We start from the raw sequence: 19,351 nt of genomic DNA on the forward strand, positions 1-19,351 counted from the left end.
GGGGCCCCGAGCTCCGCGGGTGTGAGGAGGGGGTGGAGAGCAGGACCCGGCAGGGTGAATCACAGGGCGTAACAGGTGCCGGGAGCCGCAGCTGCGCCCGCATCCCGCTCAGGCTCTAGGGATGAGGTTTTCTTTTTCTCCGGGTTTTTTTGGAGGTGCCACCGGACCAATGCAGGCCGCTGTTGTTCATCGCCTAGCAACTGGCGGAGCCAATGGGAAGCGGCTAGGCCTTGCGAACCTGCGGAGCAGGGGAGGTGGCCGCGAGGGGTGGGGCGGAGCGCGGCCGGGGGCGGGGAAGGCGGGAGCCGTAGGTGGAGGCGGGGCCGTCGGCCCGGGCTCAGCGTGCAGCCGCGCCTGTGCGGGCCCTCGGGGCTGCGCGAGCGGGTCTAGGACTCCGAGCGGTGCTTCCCCGCCACAGCCGGCGGCCGTGAAGGTGAGAGCCTCACCCCGCGCCGGGATTGTGACGCGCCCGCCCGGGGAGGGGCGACGGCGCCTGCGGGGACGGGGGCAGGCGGGCGAGCGGGCGCCGGCCGGGGTCGGGAGGGCGGGCGCGGAGGTGAGCGGCGGCACCTGGCGCGGCGCCCCGCTTCTCTGCGGGAGCCTCGGCGCGGCCGTTGGGGTCGTTGGAGGAGGCGGGCGAGCGTTGACCCCCTGGCTGCGCCTGGAGGAGGAGGTGGGAGGTAGGTGCCGACTCGGGGACCGTTCCCGCTGATCGTCGCAGAGCGGAGCCCCAAACCCTCTCCGGGATGGAGAGAGGGTGGCGCCTGGCGCGGGATGACGAGCGACGCGGGGACGTGGAGGAGGAGGGGATGGCCAGTTTGGGGCTGCGGTGTCCGCCGAGCAGGAGCTGCGGGGCTCGCGGGCTTCGGGGTTGTTAGCTCGAGCCGCAGGGGCCAGTCGTTAGGAGTGGTCGGTGGCCGCTGCAGGGGAAGAGAACCCCCCTACCGGTCTGGTTAAAAGACTAGGGCAACAACTTACATCATCTCAAGGCAGACGTGTGTGAGGATGTTTTGGTGTAGAATTCTGTAGTAAAGTACAGTAAACTGAAGTGTGAGCTTCCTGCTGTCTTTCGAGCCTGTTCCAATCGCCCAGTTACGCAAGTCACTTGGGCTAGGAAATGTCATCTGCTAAGTAATTTTTTTTCTCAGCACGTATAACGTGGGAATCTTTAGGTTGTTACTTCCATTACTAGTTGTGATCTCCAAATTACCATTAATGGCAACGTGGATAATAGTTTTTATTGAATCTGAGAGAGTTGACATTTCCCTTTTCTGGACCCCATAATGGGGCGACGATTAGAAGAGGCACTCTTCCCAGAGTGGCTCGGAGGTGTAAGAGGGGGGCTGCCTGGAATTTAAAATTGCTGGGCCCCCCTAACAGTTCAGATTAGTGTCTGGATCTAGAGTTGGCTAGGAATGATAGGTGTCTTGGCTCAGGAGGAATTGGTTTACAGTTTAAGTAGGAGAAAATTCTGGAAGCCTGGATCCTGAACTGTAAAGGTAGGTATGACTTGACACATTTAGGGGACTGAGCAAACTTGGATAGAATTAGAGATCAGGAGAGAGAGAGAGAAATGCCTTTAAAGTTTGCTTCATGCTCTTTTGACATTTAGAAGAAGTTAGAGGTAGATTTATGAATTTGGATTCAGTCAGCAAAACTTAATCCATCAATTCTCGTGTCCTACAGCTATCATAACCTGCAGGTCTAGGAAGCTTCTGTTATTCATTCAAGTTAAACAAGTAAAAGCTAATAACGAGTTTGATGCTCTTTTCTGCCTGCTGGCAGTGAGAGTTTCTCAGAATGGTGGTTTGAAGAGAGGAACAGGAACGGATATTTAAAATGAAGGCTCTTTCAGTGACTTGCTGGGACTCTTCAGTCAAGTCATTTTATATCCTTCCTTCCCTCATCTGTACAATGAAGATAATCATGGCCCAGGATTTAGTAACGTGGGTGAAGCAGCTTGAGGATAACTGCAAAGACTTAGTTATTCTAGGATGAAATGTGAGGATCTCTTCCTAACACATTGTGCCTTGTGACAGGGCTTGTTAAAGCACTTTGTGCTGGAAACATGCTGAGGCAGTGTGTAAGAGAAAGAACATTAACTGTTAAGATGATGTGCCTAAGGCCTCAAGGCTGACACGTTATATTTTGGGGCTGTCTGAAAACCTCACATAGCTTCTTTTGACCAAACTAGCTATGACTCAGGTTTTGTAAAAGATACTGAGTGCCTTCATTGTGGTATGCATCTAGAAATAAAAAGATAAAAAAGACGCTGCCCCAGAATTGTGTCGTTTAATTCATCTTACACACTTAAGTTGGAGCACTTCCAGAGCTTTGTGTGTGTGTGGTTGGATTTTTAAATTTTATTTAAAAAGGATAAACTACAATGACCAAAAGACAGATTAAAACGGAGCAATTAACAAAAATCTAACAAAATGTCAGCTCTATTTTTTATCTCCCCCCACTAAAATGTAAGTAAGTCCCACGAGGCTAGTTTCTTACACCTACTTGTTTGTTGCTCTGGTGGTTTAGTCACTGAGTTGTGTCCGACTCTTGTGACTCCATGGACTGTAGCCTGCCAGGCTCCTGTGTCCATGGAATTTTCCAGGCAAGAATACTGGAGTGGGTTGCCATTTTTGCCATTTCCTCCTCCAGGGGATCTTCCTGACCCAGGGATCAAACCCACGTCTCCTGCATTGACAGGCAGATTCTTTACCACTGAGCCACCAGGGAAACCCAGTTTGGTAGTTGGAAGCAGGTAACTAGAATTAGAGGTAAGGTTGGAAAACCAGGGCTATGACTTTTGACTGGTAGGTGATAGGGAATCCTTAAAAAGTTTTATCCAGGGGAAGTATATTTGATTTTTACTTCAGAATGGTATTTCCAGCAAAATCAATAATTTGAGTGGTCCATAGACAATCCAAGTAATATCTGAGTCAGAGTAGTACATAGCAGTGTAAGACTAAAAATAAGTTATTGAAGCCCCCAGGATGTTCTGAAAAGTAAAAATGATCATTCATACAACCAGCCTTTATTGAGCATCTTTCTTTTTTAAATTGTGGTATAATTGACATATAACGGTATTAGTTTCAGGTGCACAACATAATTTGTTATTTTTATATCTGTGAAATGGTTACTATAGTAAGTCTAGAATCTTCTACTTTTAGGATTAGAGAAGTAAATACACCAAGATAAATAAGATACACACCCGTTTTCAGTCAACTTGTGATTGAGTAAGAGAAATGACAGTTGTAATACAGTGCCGAATCTGAGTGTCATAAGAAGCATGAACATGTCAGGTCTCAATAATGTAGGATTCTGAGATGAGAGAAGACACAGATTCTTTCAAAGTAAAAATAAGTTCCTGAATAGATATTAAAATTTGTCCAGTGAAACAGTCATTGCAGTCTCACTATAACATTTACAGTTTTTGTCTATGAACCCTCACTTCTCACATTGCCCTCCCCACTTCTTAATTCTTTTGAGTGAAATTTCAGATTTGACTACCATACTACTATCTTCTGTGTGCCTTAGTTGTCTCATTTGTAAATTAGCATTAGTAAAACCTACTTCATAAGTTTGTGATGATTAAATGATATATTAGTATCCAGAATGGTGCCTGGAAAAACACTTTACATCTTTTGAATACTTAACTATTTGACATAAAAATGCTGTAATTGAGTAAGAACTAACTTAAAGGCAGAATTTTTTCTTTTTTTTGTTCTATTTGTGAGTATTAGCTAAACCCTCCACATTCAGAGAGGGTAAATACATTCTGTTAAACTTCTTGAACGAGTGACCTTTGTTTATTATCTCCTGTTATTTACTGATCATTTTTCTGAAATCTGATTTCCATTTTTGCTCCTCAGGTTTGTCATAAAGTCCTTAATTACCAGATTCAACACAATATTCTATTTAGCTCTGCCCTTTCTGTGGCATTTGCTGCTGTTCCTCATTTCCTCCTCTTTAAAACTCGTTTTCCTTGGTTTTCCTAAAACCTCCCCTCACCCCTGTGTTTTCATCTCGTAGATCTAGGTCACTTGCCCTCACCTCTTACATGTTGATGTTCTTGAAGGTTCTTTCTGCCTCCCCCCTTTTTTTCTGTATAGATTCAACTACCACATGTATGCCGATGACTCCTAAATCTACTCTGATATCTTAATCTCCAGGCCCTAGAGTTTATCCCCATTTGAATGCCTCGTGAGGACCTGTATAAACCCAGTGAGTTCTACACTGAGCTCTTTATCTTCACACACTTAACCAAACCTGCTGGTAACTTTACTCCTGTGTTCTATCTATGTGACACTGTTGTCTGTCTAGTACCAAAAACAGATTTTTACATGAGAGAATAAACGCCTCCCTTTTGTATATTTGTCACCATGTTTGTCAGCCCAGCTTCTGAAGCTTTTCTTATCTTTCCTTCATTGTCTTCATTGTCACTGGCTAATTTGGCCAGCCAGCCCCTGACCATTAATTGCTCTGTTTGCTATAATATTTTTGTGCCAGGGCTACTGAAAATGGGACCTGTTTTGTAAGCATAATGTGGGAGGAGATTTCTAGAATAATATTGTTCTAAAAGAATTCAGTTTCATGAGTGGCCAGTAGATACTTGTAATCCAAGGTGGATAAAACAGCCATTGCATATACATAGTCGACCCTCTTTATCCACGGATTCAACCAACCATAGATTGAATTGAATCAATTGAATTGAACACAGGTTGGTTGAGTCTGTGACTGTGAATCCTGTGGATAAGGAGGGCTGACTGTGTTCATTGTACTGTACTGTAAGGGGCTTGAGCATCCTCAGAGCTTGGTATCCACGGGGGGCCCTGGAACCAACCCCTTTTGGATACTGAAGGATGACTGTACTTTTTGCCTAATGGTTAATAGTTTAGGTTATGAAGGATAGTCTTGAGTTTGTCAGTCTTTTGCTAGTTGATTTTAATATGATTGTCTGTGCTTCCTTTTGAAAAGATGGCACCTTCAGCATTATTGTTTACACGGCCACCCTCAGAAATATAACGGATTTGGTTCCAGTGTTGTGAATATTGCAATAAAGTGAGTCACATGGATTTTTGGCTTCCCAGTGCATATAAAAGTTATGTTTTTGCAGTATTATAGTCTTTTAAGTATGCAATAGCATTATGCCTGAAAAACAATGTGTATATCTTAATTAAAAAATACTTTTTTTGCTAAAAAAAACTAACCATTATCAGCGAATCCTAATCTTTCTGTAGTAATAGTAATGTCAAGGATCACTGACCACAGTTCGCCATAACAAACACAGTAACAATGAAAAAGTTTGAAATAAGGTAGGAGTTAACAAAATGTGGACAGAGACATGAAGTGAGAAAATACTGTTGTTAAAAAATGGTGCCAGTTGACTTTCTTGATGAAGAGTTGCCATAAACCTTCAATTTGTAAACACAGTATCTGCAGATATCTGTACAATAACAATAAAGTGAGGTATGCCAGTATTCTGTATCCAAACTCTAGAAATGTCCTTCTACATAGGATCAAGCCTGTAACAGCAAGAAGACATTTTAGCTTCTAGTAGTTTCCAGGCACTGTTAGGAGGCTGGGACTGGATGGTCCTGAGACTGTGGCTGCTCAGAAACTGGTGGCAGCATGTGAGGAGAGCCGATGGCCAGGTGGGGTGAGGGCGACCCATGCTGGACCATGGAGGAGTAAGCAGATACTACCAATGTCAACAGCTGACATTGAGAGGGATGCTTTGAATATATCCACAGATAAACTGAAAACACTGTTCCTATGTGTGTGCTAAATGAGAAGTTCGAGGTGTCAGAAGTAAATAAACTTGATGGGAAGGCATCCATTAACCATCACAAAGGCAAATTTACCTTCTTTTATGAGTGGAGCATTAAACGAAACTGGACAGGTACCTCTGGAGTGCAGTACAAGGGTGATGTGGAGATCCCCAGTTTGTCTGATGAAAATAGTGTGGATGAAATGGAGATTAGTGTGAGCTTTGCCAGAGATGAGCCAGACACAAATCTCATGGCCTTAAAGAATCAGCAGCATCCTCAAAACAGAGTTCACACAGGGTACAATATTGCTTACAATCATGGAGAGTCAGTAGACCCAGCCGGGCAGCCAGCACTGAAAACTGAGGAGCGCAAGGCCAAATCTGCCGTTTCAAAAACCCAGGTCAGACCTGTTGGTGTCAAAATCCCCACTTAGAGAAACCTTCCTGACATCATTAGAGGAGCTCTACAGAGTTTTTTTGTTTTGTTTTGCCTTTTTTTTTCACTCCCCAAGAGCTTGCTCAGGCCTATACCCACGCTCCTGTAGTGTTATGTGTTTGTTCAGTCGATCAGTTGTGTCCTACTCTTGGCGACCCCGTGAACTGTAGCCCGACAGGCTCCTTGTCCGTGGAATTCTCTAGGCAAGAGTACCGGAATAAGTGGGTTACCATTTCCTACTCCAGGGGATCTTCCCAACCCAGGGATTGAATTTGCATTTCCTGCATTTCCACTTCACCTGGAAAGCCCTCCTGCAATGTTAGAACCAGAGAAAGATGGCAAATTTCAGCTGATGGGTGTCAGTGTCTGGAGCATTCACTGAACTGGTCCCTGAGAAACATATTGCGAGGAAGTGGAGGTTTAAATCTTGGCCAAAAGGTGGCTTTGCCACCATCACCTTCACCTTCGTTGACAAGAATGGAGAGAATGAGCTGTGTTTGAAAGGCTGAGGCATTCCTGCCCATGAGGAGGAGAGAATGTGGCAGGGTTGGCAGCGGTACTACATTGAGGGCATCAAGCAGTCCTTTGGCTATGGTGCATGCTTCTCTTAGGGTCAGCAGCGGGAGTACAGGCTGCCCAGTATTTCAGTCCAACCCTCTCCTGACTGAGACTTGGGACTCAGAGGACTGCACCATCCCAGCCACTAACTTGGGGCTAGGGCCCTTCCCTTCATGTGTACCTTGGGTTTGCGCATGCTTTCTGCTGGGTGGGAAGAGAGGGTGAGTTCTCTTTTAGGTGTACCTACGCTAAATTAGTGTAATTTTAAAAATGAAGGAAAAGACCTTTTAGAAATCATCAGTAAATACAGTCTGTCACTAGCTGTGTTAGTTTATGAGGAGATGGTCTCAAAAAATTTATATCATTTGCTCCAGATACTTGTTGAGTGTCCAGAGGAGGCCAAGGTTTGTGAGGCTTTGGAATCAGATACAGACATACCTCTTTTTATTTTGCTTCACATTATTGTGTGTTTTAATAAATTGAAGGTTTGGGGCAACCCTGCATTGTCAGGTGGTTAACATTTTTTAGCAGTATCTTTTAATTAAGGCATGTTTATTTTTTTTTCAGACATAATGCTGTTATTGCGCATGTAGTAGACTACGTGTGTAATGTAAACATAACTATTAGATGCAGTGGGAAACCAAAAAATTCATGTGACCTGCTTTATTGCAGTAATCTGGAAGCAAATCACAGTATCGCCAAGGTAACACTGTAAGCTAGTCTCATTCTTACCTTCCAGGTTAAAGGGCTAAGTTTTCCTTTCTCTTTCAGGTGTGCAACTGGCTAAGTTATCTTGCCTCCCTGAGTTTCATATTCTTCCATCAAGAAAGTAATGTTGTATTTACTCCTTCCTAGGGCCATGGTAAGGCTGAGTGACATGGCTGGTGAACACATTTGACAGGTAGTAAAAGCTAAGAGCAGTAGTTCTTCTCGCCTACCAGCTTCACATAGGTATCTGAAACAGAAGTTCTTCAGTCCCTGTCCATGATCCTTGGCAAATCTCTGGATGGCTTCATGGATCCTCTGAAACTGTGGCCAAAACTGCCTGTTTTTCTGCTTTTAAGTGGAAGGTTCTTTTGCTAAGAAGTTCAAATAAGATTTAAAATAATTGCCATTTATTGATATTTCATTCTCACTTAGCTCACTTTCAAGTTTACAAAGTTAGATTGGTGTGGGTTTTTTTTTTTTTTTTCCTTAATCATCTCTTAAGAATGATTGCTGCTATTCCTGCCTCTGCCCTGGAAGGATGTGGGAGACCTGGATTTGACCCCTGGGTTGGGAAGATCCCCTGGAGAAGGGAAAGGCTACCCACTCCAGTATTCTGGCCTAGAGAATTCCATGGACTGTATTGCCCTTGGGGTCGCAAAGAGTGAGACATGACTGAGCGACTTTCACTTTCATACTGTCTCTTAAGTTGTGGTCTTGATTCAAACATCTAATCACCTTCCTGCTTCTCTAGGCTGGAAGACTTAGAGACTTAGAGACAATCAAGACTCCATCAAAAGCCTTACTAAGTTGCAGCATGACTGAAGTGTTGATTCTGGTCTGTCACAGTATTACAGTAGCATACATCACATTAATATATCATCAAACTTAGTTGACATTCATTCAGCAAACTTTATTGGATTCCATATTGACTGAGGGTCAGTTATGATACCTCATACCAAAGCAAGTACAGTTCAGTTCAGTTATTCAGTCATGTCTGACTCTTTGTGACTCCACAAACTGCAGAATGCCAGGCTTCCCTGTCTGTCAAACTGGGAGCTTACTCAAACTCATGTCCATCGAGTTGGTGATGCCATCCAACCATTTTATCCTCTGTTGTCCCTTCTCCTCCCACCTTCAATCTTTCCCAGCATCAGGGTATTTTCAAATGAGTCAGTTCTTCGCATGAGGTGGCCAAAGTATTGGAGCTTCAACTTCAGCATCAGTCCTTCCAATGAATATTCAGGACTGATTTCTTTTAGCATAGACTGGTTGGATCTCCTTGCAGTCCAAGGGACTCTCAAGAGTCTTCTCCAACACCACAGTTCAAAAGCATCAATTCTTCAGTGCTAAGCTTTCTTTATAATCCAACTCTCACATCCATACATGACTACTGGAAAAACCATAGCTTTGACTACAGACCTTTGTTGGCAAAGTAATGTCTCTGCTTTTTAATATGCTGTCTAGGTTGGTCATAGATTTTCTTCCAAGGAGCAAGCGTCTTTTACTTTCATGGCTGCAGTCACCATCTGCAGTGATTTTTGGAGCCCCCCCAAAATAAAAGTCTCTCACTGTTTCCATTGTTTCCCCATCTATTTGTCATACCAAAGCAAGGGTACAAGCAATATTCTGACAGGCCTGCTGGCCAGAAGTACAGCTTAGGTGGTGGGTGAGAAGGTGTTATTACAGTTGGTTCTGTACTGCAGAGTTAATGCAAAGTGTTCTGGAAGCACAAAGAGAAAGGAATGGCCATTCAGAGAAAGCCTGGAAAAGAGCTGTATATTCACTAGATTGTTTTTCAGAAATTTTTTTGTATTGCTATTTAATATTTTGTCTGCTTCTATACGGTTATTCAATTGGAATAATACTGTTGGATTATAATTTAGTCTCAAGGGGAGGTGGTAGAAAGCAAGAACCTCTGTATGTGTCAGATTTGAGAAAGCAACTCACTATTTGTGTATTCCTTCCTCTTCTACAATATAGTAGGGTGTAGGGTGTGTAGTTGATGAAAGTGAAAGAGAGTGAAAAAGTTGGCTTAAAGCTCAACATTCAGAAAACCAAGATCATGGCATCTGGTCCAATCACTTCATGGCAAATAGATGGGGAAACAGTGGAAATAGTGGCTGACTTTATTTTTGGGGCTCCAAAATCACTGCAGATGGTGATTGCAGCCATGAAATTAAAAGACACTTACTCCTTGGAAGGAAACTTATGACCAACCTAGACAGCATTTTAAAAAGCAGAGACATTACTTTGCCAACAAAGGTCTGTCTAGTCAAGGCTATGGTTTTTCCAGTAGTCATGCAAGGATATGAGAGTTGGACTAAAGAAAGCTGAGCACCGAAGAATTGATGCTTTTGACCTGTGGTGTTGGAGAAGATTCTTGAGAGTTCCTTGGACTGCAAGGAGATCCAACCAGTCTATCCTAGCAGAGATCAGTCCTGGGTGTTCACTGGTAGGACTGATGTTGAGGCTGAAACTCCAGTAATCTGGCCACCTGATGTGAAGAGCTGACTCATTTGAAAAGACCCTGATGCTGGGAAAGATTGAGGGCAGGAGGAGAAGGGGACGACAGAGGATGAGATGGTGGGATGGCATCACCAACTCGATGGACATGGGTTTGGGTGAACTCTGGGAGTTGGTGATGGACAGGGAGGCCTGACGTGCTGCAGTTCATGGAGTAGCAAAGGGTCGGACACGACTGAGCGACTGAACTGAACTGAACTGAGGGTGTGTAGTTAAATGTGCTGGACTGTTATGCTTTGCTTCTTGACTTCATCATATTCTAGCTGTGTGACCTTGGGTAAGAAAGCTTGCTGGACCTGTTTCCTCATCTCTGATAGGGGCAATTGACTGGGTTATTGTGAAATTTAATCATTTAATACATGTAAAAGGATTTCAGTTTACTTGTTTCAAATAAATGGTTTACACTTAGTTATTTTATTCTTAAAATTAAGTAGAATCTTGTTTGATGATTGTGAAGACAGCGTGTGCATATTCTGCTTAAAAATGTGAGAAAATTTTGATATAAACAGCTGTACTCGATTCTGTATTAGGTCCTATGAGAGATGTAAAAATCATGGATAGTAGAATTGAAAAGTCTTTAAAAACCCTAATTTTACAGGTGTGGTAACTGAAGACCACAGAAACGATGACTTGCTCAGGGTCGTGCCTGTGGAAGTGGCTCTGGGAACTGCGGCCCTTGACTCTGGTCTGGTGCTCTTTCAGCACCTTGTGCGGCTTCCCTGAGGTGCCAGCACCTAAAAAAGATGAGCTTATCTGAAGAGCCAAAACCAACACAGATGAAAACAAGAGTAATAAGTCATTGTATAATGAAATACCAGATGGTGTGGCATAGACTCTAAGGACATACCCGTCTAACTTCATGAGCTGCTCTCTTGAAGCAGAGAAATGCACTGTACTAGTTGCTTGAGTCCTAGAAGGTTGGTAGATTAAGAACATTCTTTTTTGAGAAGAATTTTAATAGTTATAAACCAAAGTCAACCTCTGTCTTCTTTCTTCCTATTGAGTTTAGATTATAATTGATCTGGAGGAAGAGTCCATCTTTGCCAGGCCAGCCAGTACTCTGTGTTTTTGCTTTTCACATCAGTGCAAGGCAGACCTTCCTGGTGGGCTGGTTCCCCACACACACGCTCTGACATGGCCAGGGTCAGTGTGAAGGGTGCAGCACCATTGCTCACTTGTATATGTGATCATGAGGAGGGGGTAGGTTCTGGAAGTGTCATTGATTGATGGGGGAGCATTTATCATTTGTCTACATTGATGTTTCCCCTAAAAGGCAGGGGTGCTTCTGTCTGCGGTTAAAGTGCATCCATATCGCCTCACTAACCGTGCATAAATCCACTGCCTCTAAAAATGTTGCAGAACAGTACATGCCCTGGAATATCCAGCTATGTAAAGGTGTGCTGTAGAAGTGAAAACACTGGCCCACGCCTCACTACACCCAGGCATCCCATTCCCCAGGGCTGTCCTTACTAACAGTTCACAACGTTTCCATACTCTTCTCCTAAATGTATTTAGATAATTAGCAAAAAATGGTAATCAAAATATTTTTGTTTTTCATCACTTTTTTTCACACTATACATGCAAATCTACTTCACTTTATTAATCCCAGAGTACCCCTTCTTCTGACTGTACCATATATATTGATTTTTAGCTGTTTCTGTATTGATATTTATTCATTCATTCATTTGGCTGCGTCATGGGGCTTGTGGGATCTTAATTCCCAGATCAGGGCCCCCTGCAGTGGAGGCATGGAGTCCTAACCACTGGACCGCCAGGGAATTCCCTCCTTATTAATATTTAAATTTTCTCCAATTTCTTGCCATTAAAAATAAAGCTGTAGTCAGCAGTGTTCTTATATGTCATGCTTGCTAAGTTGCATGATTGACTATGTGGTAATAGATGCCTAGAAGTATAATTGATGAGTAGAAAGACTTACGCATTTCAAACTTTTGTGGACTGCTGGGTTGCCATCTAAAACTTCAGACTAATGACCTCTGGTAAAGTTCTGTTTCACTTACATAATTGACTGTCTGAATAACTCTGGGACATTTGTATATTTCTAATCAATTTTTGCCCTTCAGGGCCGTTTGCCTTTGTGGGTTGATAGTGCAGCTTAACTGATTAGTCTGAAGATAAATGTTTTATATTTTTTATCACACATGCCATTCTGCTTTTAGTTTTGGTGAGTTTTGGTGCTACTCTCCCCCATTTTCTCTGCTTATCTCTGTAATTGCCTTTTTAAAATGTGGATTTTATTTCTCATTATATGAAAAACACATTCACTTATAGAAAATTTGGAAGGCGCAAAAAAAGAGATTACTCATAATACCTTTGTGTGTGAAAGTACATTGTGAAGGGGATGGATGTCCTGCCCTTGTCCTCTTTTCTGCTCCCAGGTTGGTCTTGGTCTTGTCTTCTAATTTTTTCTGTTCTTATACAAACTTCACAGGGCAAAACTTATACGTGTATATACATTCGTATATTGTTGTTGTTTCAATCGCAACCCCATAGACTGTAATGCGCCAGGCTTCCCTGTCCTTCACTATCTCTTGGAGTTTGCTCAAACTCATGTCCATCCAACCATCTCATCCTCTGTCATCTCCTTCTCCTTTTATTTTACCTTCAGTCTTTCCCAGCCTCAGGGTCTTTTCCAGTGAGTCAGCTCTTCACATCAGATGGCCAAAGTATTGGAGCTTCAGCATCAGTCCTTCTAGTGAATATTCAAGGTTGATTTCCTTTAGGATTGACTGGTTGGATCTCCTTGTAGTCCAAGGGACTCTCAAGATGAGTCTTCTCCAACACCACAGTTCAAAATCATCAGTTCTTTGGTGCTCAACCTTCTTTATGGTCCAACTCTCAACATCCATACATGACTACTGGAAATACCTTGCTTTAACTCTATGGGCCTTTGTTGGCAAAGTGATGTCTCTGCTTTTTAGCATGCTATTTAGGTTTTTCATGGCTTTTCTTCCAAGGAGTAAGCGTTTTTTTAATTTCGTGGCTACAGTCACCATCAGCAGTGATTTTGGAGCCCAAGAAAATAAAATCTGCTACTGTTTCCACTTTTATCTCATCTATTTGCCATGAAGTGATGGGACCAGATGCCATGATCTTAGTTTTTTGAGTGTTGAGTTTTAAGCCAACTTTTTCACTCTCCTCTTTCACCTTCATCAAGAGGCTCTTTACTTCTTTGCTTTCTGCCATTAGGGTGGTATCATCTGAGTATCTGAGGTTGTTGATATTTCTGCTGGCAATCTTCATTCCAGCTTGTGATTCATTCAGCCTGGCATTTCTCATGATGTACTCTGCATAGAAGTTATATAAGCAGGGTGACAGTATACAGCCTTGATGTACTTCTTTCCCAATTTTGAACCAGTCTGTTGTTCCATGTCCATCTCTAACTTGCTTCCTGACCCGCGTGCAGGTTTCTCAAGAGGCAGGTAAGGTGGTCTGGTATTCCCATCTCTTTAGAAGTTTTTCAGTTAGTTGTGATCCACATAGTCAAAAGCTTTAGCCTCATCAGTGAAGCAGAAGTAGGTGTTTTTCCTAAATTCCCTTGCTTTTTCTGTAATATGACAAATGTTTGCAGTTTGATCTCTGGTTCCTCTGTCTTTTCTAAATCCAGCTTGTACATCGAGAAGTTCTCGGTTCACGAACTGTTGAAGCCTACCTTGAAGGATTTTGAGCATTACCTTGCTGGCATGTGAAATGAGCACAATTGTATGGTAGTTTGAACATTCTTTAGATTTTTTTAAAAAGACCAAATAAGATCATGTTATTGTCCTGCAGCCTTTTTTTTTAACTTATAAAATATCATGGAAATATTCCAAATTAGTAAAATATCTAATAGCTAACATTTATTGAGCACTTACCATATACCCAGGACCCTGTTTTAAGTCCTTTGCATGAATATACTTATTTAATAAAGTTATCAAGTAAATTTAAAGCTAAGTTTATTGCTTAACTATAATTATTTAATTTGGATTTTTTATCATAATCCTTTGAGGTAGAGATTGGCTTTACTCTCCTTTTGCAGATAAAGAAAATGAGGTCCAGAGATTTCTGTTCAGAGCCACTTACCTTGTAAGTGCTGGAACTGAGTTTGAAACCAGGTAGTCTGACTTTGGACCCTGTGTTTAAGTACTGTTTCTCATTCTGCAGCAGTATCTGGGTCAAGGTGTTTATAAGGGATTGGTATAGCTTCCTGCTCCCTAAGCTGCTAAGAGGGTAGCTTTCTAATGGAGGATTCTGACTTGGAGCTTCATGGCAATTGTATCCCTCAGCTCAAAAGGATACACATGAAACATTTTCCTGCAGTTTGTGTCTGCACACTATTTTGTGCAGTTTTGCCCAAATGCTCTAATGAGTGCTGGTAGCAGATACTGTTCTTGGGCCTCTCATCTGTGAAGCAGCAACCTGGGCTCTGGAGTGTGGAGTGGGCAGTAGCCTCCGATTCTGCCACTCGCCCGCTGTGTGACCTTGGGCAAGTTACCTAGCTTTTCTGTACTTCATGTCCCTTATCACTGAAAGGGGAAATAATGTGATGACTCAGGGTTGTTGTGAAGGTTGCCTTCGTAAAGTTTTAAAGCATTGAGGACAGCACCTGACATGTGTGTTAGATCAGTTCCCTAGGTATTCGGTACTTAGTTTTTACCACTTATGTCACTAAATACCCATAACCACCCTACAAAGTAGGTAGTATCGCCCTGTTTTCTGTGTGAGGAAACCAGCTGAGAGAGACTTGGTCAGGATATGACCTGTGTGCCCCAGGCTTGCGAGGCTCATAGTATTTGCACTGTGTCCCCAACTGTAGGTCCTCAGAGCCACAAACTCAGCAACAGGGAGGGTGATTAAAGGGATATCAAATTTTGAGTTTCAGCCATTCAAATATATATTAAAATTTAATTTATGGAGAAGAATTTATTTCTATGGAGAAATCTATACTATTATGCCACTCAGATGAAATCATTTAGATTTTAAATTTGTAAAAAGCAGATTCTAAGAAGTTGAATTTAGTATTTATCTGTACTGATATGCATATCTGAATAGTTTTGTGTAAGGTAACAGGTATTAATAATTGAACTGAAAGCTATAGTTTACTTTGGAATAAAATCATAGTAGGACATAGTATTTTTCTGAGTAATCATAAAGTATTTGGTTTTTGAGAGTAATAGCATTTATTAAAGTATGCAGATAACTAAATTCTAAAGTTTTATGGCTGAATTTGTAAGGACTAATGTTTAAAGACTTCGTTTTAAGAATTTTATTTTCTTAACCCAAAGTTGGGTAGCTCTCACTTTGTGAGATTTTAGCAAAGACTTTAGTTGGTTATTTGTGGAAAATCCTGTGTAATGTTTAGAAGCCCAGATAGTATCATGTTACTACCTTCTTGTATAATGAAAAAAGCAATATTTTCTCACCCTTGATTGAAGTTTGTCTTAGAACTCTGATTAAGTAGGCAGTTGTGTCTTCTCAAGTTTGAATTTCAAGTGAACTTGAAAAGAACACTTAAAATAGTGTACTGTGTGAAGGAAATCTTGTAATCAAAACATCACTTAGGTTTCTGCCAAGCTCTCTTTCCGTGGGTAGAAGTGTTAGGAGAGATTTGGGAGATGATGAAGAGTAGTTCTTTCCTCTAAAGGACTCACATCTTGTGCTTCTCTTCCATTGCTGTTTTTGTTTATCCACTTTTGCTTGCTGGAATGAATATGCTAATTTATCATCAGTTATTTACTTGGGTATTTGTTGATTATTCTACTAAAATGGGAGGTGGGTACAGAAGTGGAGAATGTGACTCAGGAGTCTAGATGGGAAAAGTGAAATAAACTAGAAGGACCCAGAGAACAGAGTTTCTTGGACTATGTGAACAGGATGATGGTGGGTGAGGTGGGCTTTGAAGAAATATTAGTTTGGGGGCAGGTGAAAGAAGAAAGCAAAAGTGGCGTTCACAGGCCAAAGTGAGTGTACCAGACGTGGGACTTGGTTCATGTTATGGACGCCTGCTTGAGCACCTGCTGTGTTTCAGGAGCTGTTGGATACAAAGATGAATACATTTCCCACCCTAGTTTAGAAGTTCATGAACTAGTGAGCTAAAATTATATGCAGTGATTCATTGTAATACTGCATGGTATCATTGTCATAAACCTGATGAATTGCTTTTGTTGTGCATGGTATCACTTTAGTTATATTTCACTAGGAAACATAATTATGGAAGGGACTCAGAAATGTAATACATATATGTGTATATAAACTAGTGTTTATCTATTGCTGCATAATACATTACTCCAGAATTTAACAGCTTAAAATAAGTCATTTATCTCCAAGTTTTTTTCCATCTGGGTGCCACTTAGCTGGGTGCCACTTAGCTGGGTGCCTCTGGCCCAGGGTCTCTCACTAGGCTGCTGTAGGTGTTGGCCAAGGCTGCAGGCATCTCAAGGCTTGACTGGGGAGGATCTACTTCCAGACTCACTTGGCATGGCTCCTGGCTGGCCTCGAGCCCTCACTAACTGTTGGCTGGAGGCATTGGTTCCTTGCCACATCGGCCTTTCATGGGGCTGCTCGCAACAGGACAGCTATGACAGCTTTCTTTCCCCAGAAAGAGGGATCCATGATACCTTGAGTGAGTGAATGTGTGAAAGTGTTAGTCGCTCAGTCGTTTCTGACTCTTTGAGACCCTGTGGACTGTAGTGTGCCAGGCTCCTCTGTCCTTTGGATTTCCTAGGCAAGAACACTGGAGTGGGTAGCCATTCCCTTCTCCAGGGGAATCTTCCCAACCCAGGGATCAAAGCCAATTTGTACTGCAGGCAAATTCTGTTTGTTGGAAGCTAGTCACTAAATATAGCCCACTCTGAAAGAACGGAACAATCTAAAGGTGTATACAGGAATGACTGTATCCTACAGGCTGCCTACCCCAGAATTCTATAAGTGGTTGATATATATTGTGCAGCCCTGAGTCTTTGGGGAAGAAGGAAGAAGAACCAGGCAAGGAACATTTCTATTTGAAAAAACACATGTAATTAACCTAGAACCACAAATGTTCTTGCTAAAGATCCATAAACTTGTATTTGATGATGTCTTAATATTTTAGGGATAAATGGTAAAATGACTTATTTCCACCCTCATTAAACTTTCTGTGGAACTGATCTCATTTCTAGGCATTGTCTTTATGCCTTTTTAAAGCAAAGTGTTCATAAATGAGTAAAAAGCTATTGTTCGTAGCACAGCAGAGGAGAAGTTTAGAAGTGTACCTCAACTTAAATAGTAGGTAAGATCCTGTAAGAATTGTATGTTCTGAGTGGAATCATTTGAAATGAATTAGAGGTACTCAGTCTTTTAAAGAACCTTGATGAAAATCTTTAATTATATTCTCCTTTTAACATAGAGTACTTGATGGATTTGTGTGTACAGTGTTGCATGACTGAATGGTAGAGTCAGGAGCACCAGTTTAAAGGTGGAGATTTGTGTCTAGGCTTCAAGAGTCAGACACAACTGAGCAGCTGAGCTAAACTTCACAACCCCTTACAAGTGTGACCTCACGCAGTCCTGTTGATTCCCTTGAGGCCGAGCTTCCTATCTGTAATATAGATAAATACATATGAAAGAAAATAATTTGACATGAAGAGTGATAGATGTCTTTTTGGAAACTTACTAAAATCCTTATTTTCTTTCAGAAACAGTGTAAATCGTCATGTTCAACTGTCTCAGTACAGTTCACTTCAGTCGCTCAGTTGTGTCCAACTCTTTGAAACTCCATGAACCACAGCACACCAGACATCCCTGTTCATCACCAGCTCCCGGAGTTTACCCAAACCCATGTCCATTGAGTCGGTGATGCCATCCAACCATTTCATCCTCTGTCATCCCCTTCTCCTTCTGCCCTCAATCTTTCCCAGCATCAGGGTCTTTTCAAATTAGTCAGCTCTTCACATCAGGTGGCCAAAGTATTGGAGTTTCAGCTTCACCATCAGTCCTTTCAAAGAACACCCAGGACTGATTTCCTTTAGGATGGACTGGTTGGATCTTGAAGTCCAAGGGACTCTCAAGAGTCTTCTCCAACACCACAGTTCAAAAGCATCAATTCTTGGGCACTCAGCTTTCTTTATAGTCCACCTCTCACATCCATTCATGACTACCGGAAAAACCTAGCCTTGACTAGACAGACCTTTGTTGACAAAGTAATGTCTCTGCTTTTTAATATGCTGTCTCACTGCTTCTCAATTTTCTGCCAGGATTCTGACCTAAAAAATGGCTACCTGATAATTCTTGACTTCAGCATAATCCACCCAGAAAAGACCAGATTACCCTTGCTTATTTTATACTGAGGTATATGGCATTGTACTTGGGGCCCATAGCACATAGATGGATGCCAAAGTAGTTCTTCAGAAATAGTGAGATAACCTTTTTACTGAAGTTTGCAATTTTACTGCAATTAGTAAGATTTTCTCTTATGAAGATTTATTGGAATGTACATTGAGGAGTACTTGAAATGCTAAAGTTTATTATGTGCCTATATATATGTTATTCACTAGGAAGGAACAAAACTATGTCTTTCTGATGTATAGGAGAAAAAATTCTTACTTATGGGTTACTTTATAGATTTTTTTTCTTTATTTCATGACTGTTCCCATCCATCTTAAATGAATGAAGTATCTTTCACAAGATATTGAATTCTTAATCTTTACGTCTTGCTCATAAAATTCACTCATGGTTTTGGGAATTTAAGCAGCTACTCTGATCCATGCTGTATAAAGAGAATTGGGGGTTACAGATTCAGTTCATTTCAGTTGCTCAATCGTGTCAGACTTTTTGCTACCCCATGAACTGCAGAACGCCAGGTTTACCTGTCTGACACCTACTCCCAGAGATTGCTCAAACTCATGTCCATAGAGTCAGTGATGTCATCCAACTATCTCATCCTCTGTCATCTCCTTCTGCTGTCTTCAGTCTTTCCCAACATCAGGGTCTTTTCCAGTGAGTCAGTTCTTCACATCAGGTGGCCAGAGTATTGGAGTTTTAGCTTCAGCAAAAGTCCTTCCAGTGAATATTCAGGACTGATTTCCTTAGGATGGACTGGTTGGATCTCCTTGCAGTCCAAGGAACTCTCAAGAGTCTTCTCCAACACCACGGTTCAAAAGCATCAGTTCTTTGGTGCTCAACTTTCTTTATAGTCCAACTCTCACATCCGTACATGACTATTGGAAAAACCATAGCTTTGACTAGATGGACGTTTGTCGGCAAAGTAATGGTTCTGCTTTTTAGAATGCTGTGTAGGTTGATCATAGCTTTTCTTCCAAGGAGCAAAGTGTCTTAATTTCATGGCTGCAGTCACCATTTGCAGTGATTTTGGAGCCCAGAAAAAT

General features: G+C 42.0%; 1 protein-coding gene and 1 pseudogene across 10 annotated transcripts in view; both read left to right on the forward strand.

Annotated features, from left to right (window-relative positions):
• The first annotated feature begins 308 nt into the window (after nt 1–308).
• The window catches only part of SSX2IP (SSX family member 2 interacting protein), a 55,068-nt gene continuing 36,025 nt past the window's right edge, over nt 309–19,351 (forward strand). For 8 of the 10 annotated variants that reach the window (XM_061121507.1, XM_061121509.1, XM_061121510.1 and 5 more), the window contains exon 1: nt 309–433. The gene's annotated coding sequence lies outside the window, so the exon portion shown is untranslated. Of the gene's footprint in view, nt 434–661; nt 681–19,351 lie in introns of those variants that run through there. The other 2 variants (XM_061121508.1, XM_061121516.1) reach the window with 1 other exon arrangement.
• LOC133074539 (activator of 90 kDa heat shock protein ATPase homolog 1-like) lies at nt 945–11,325 on the forward strand (annotated as a pseudogene).

This window comes from Dama dama, chromosome 20 (genome assembly GCF_033118175.1).
Source record: "Dama dama isolate Ldn47 chromosome 20, ASM3311817v1, whole genome shotgun sequence".
NCBI classification, from domain to species: domain Eukaryota; kingdom Metazoa; phylum Chordata; class Mammalia; order Artiodactyla; family Cervidae; genus Dama; species Dama dama.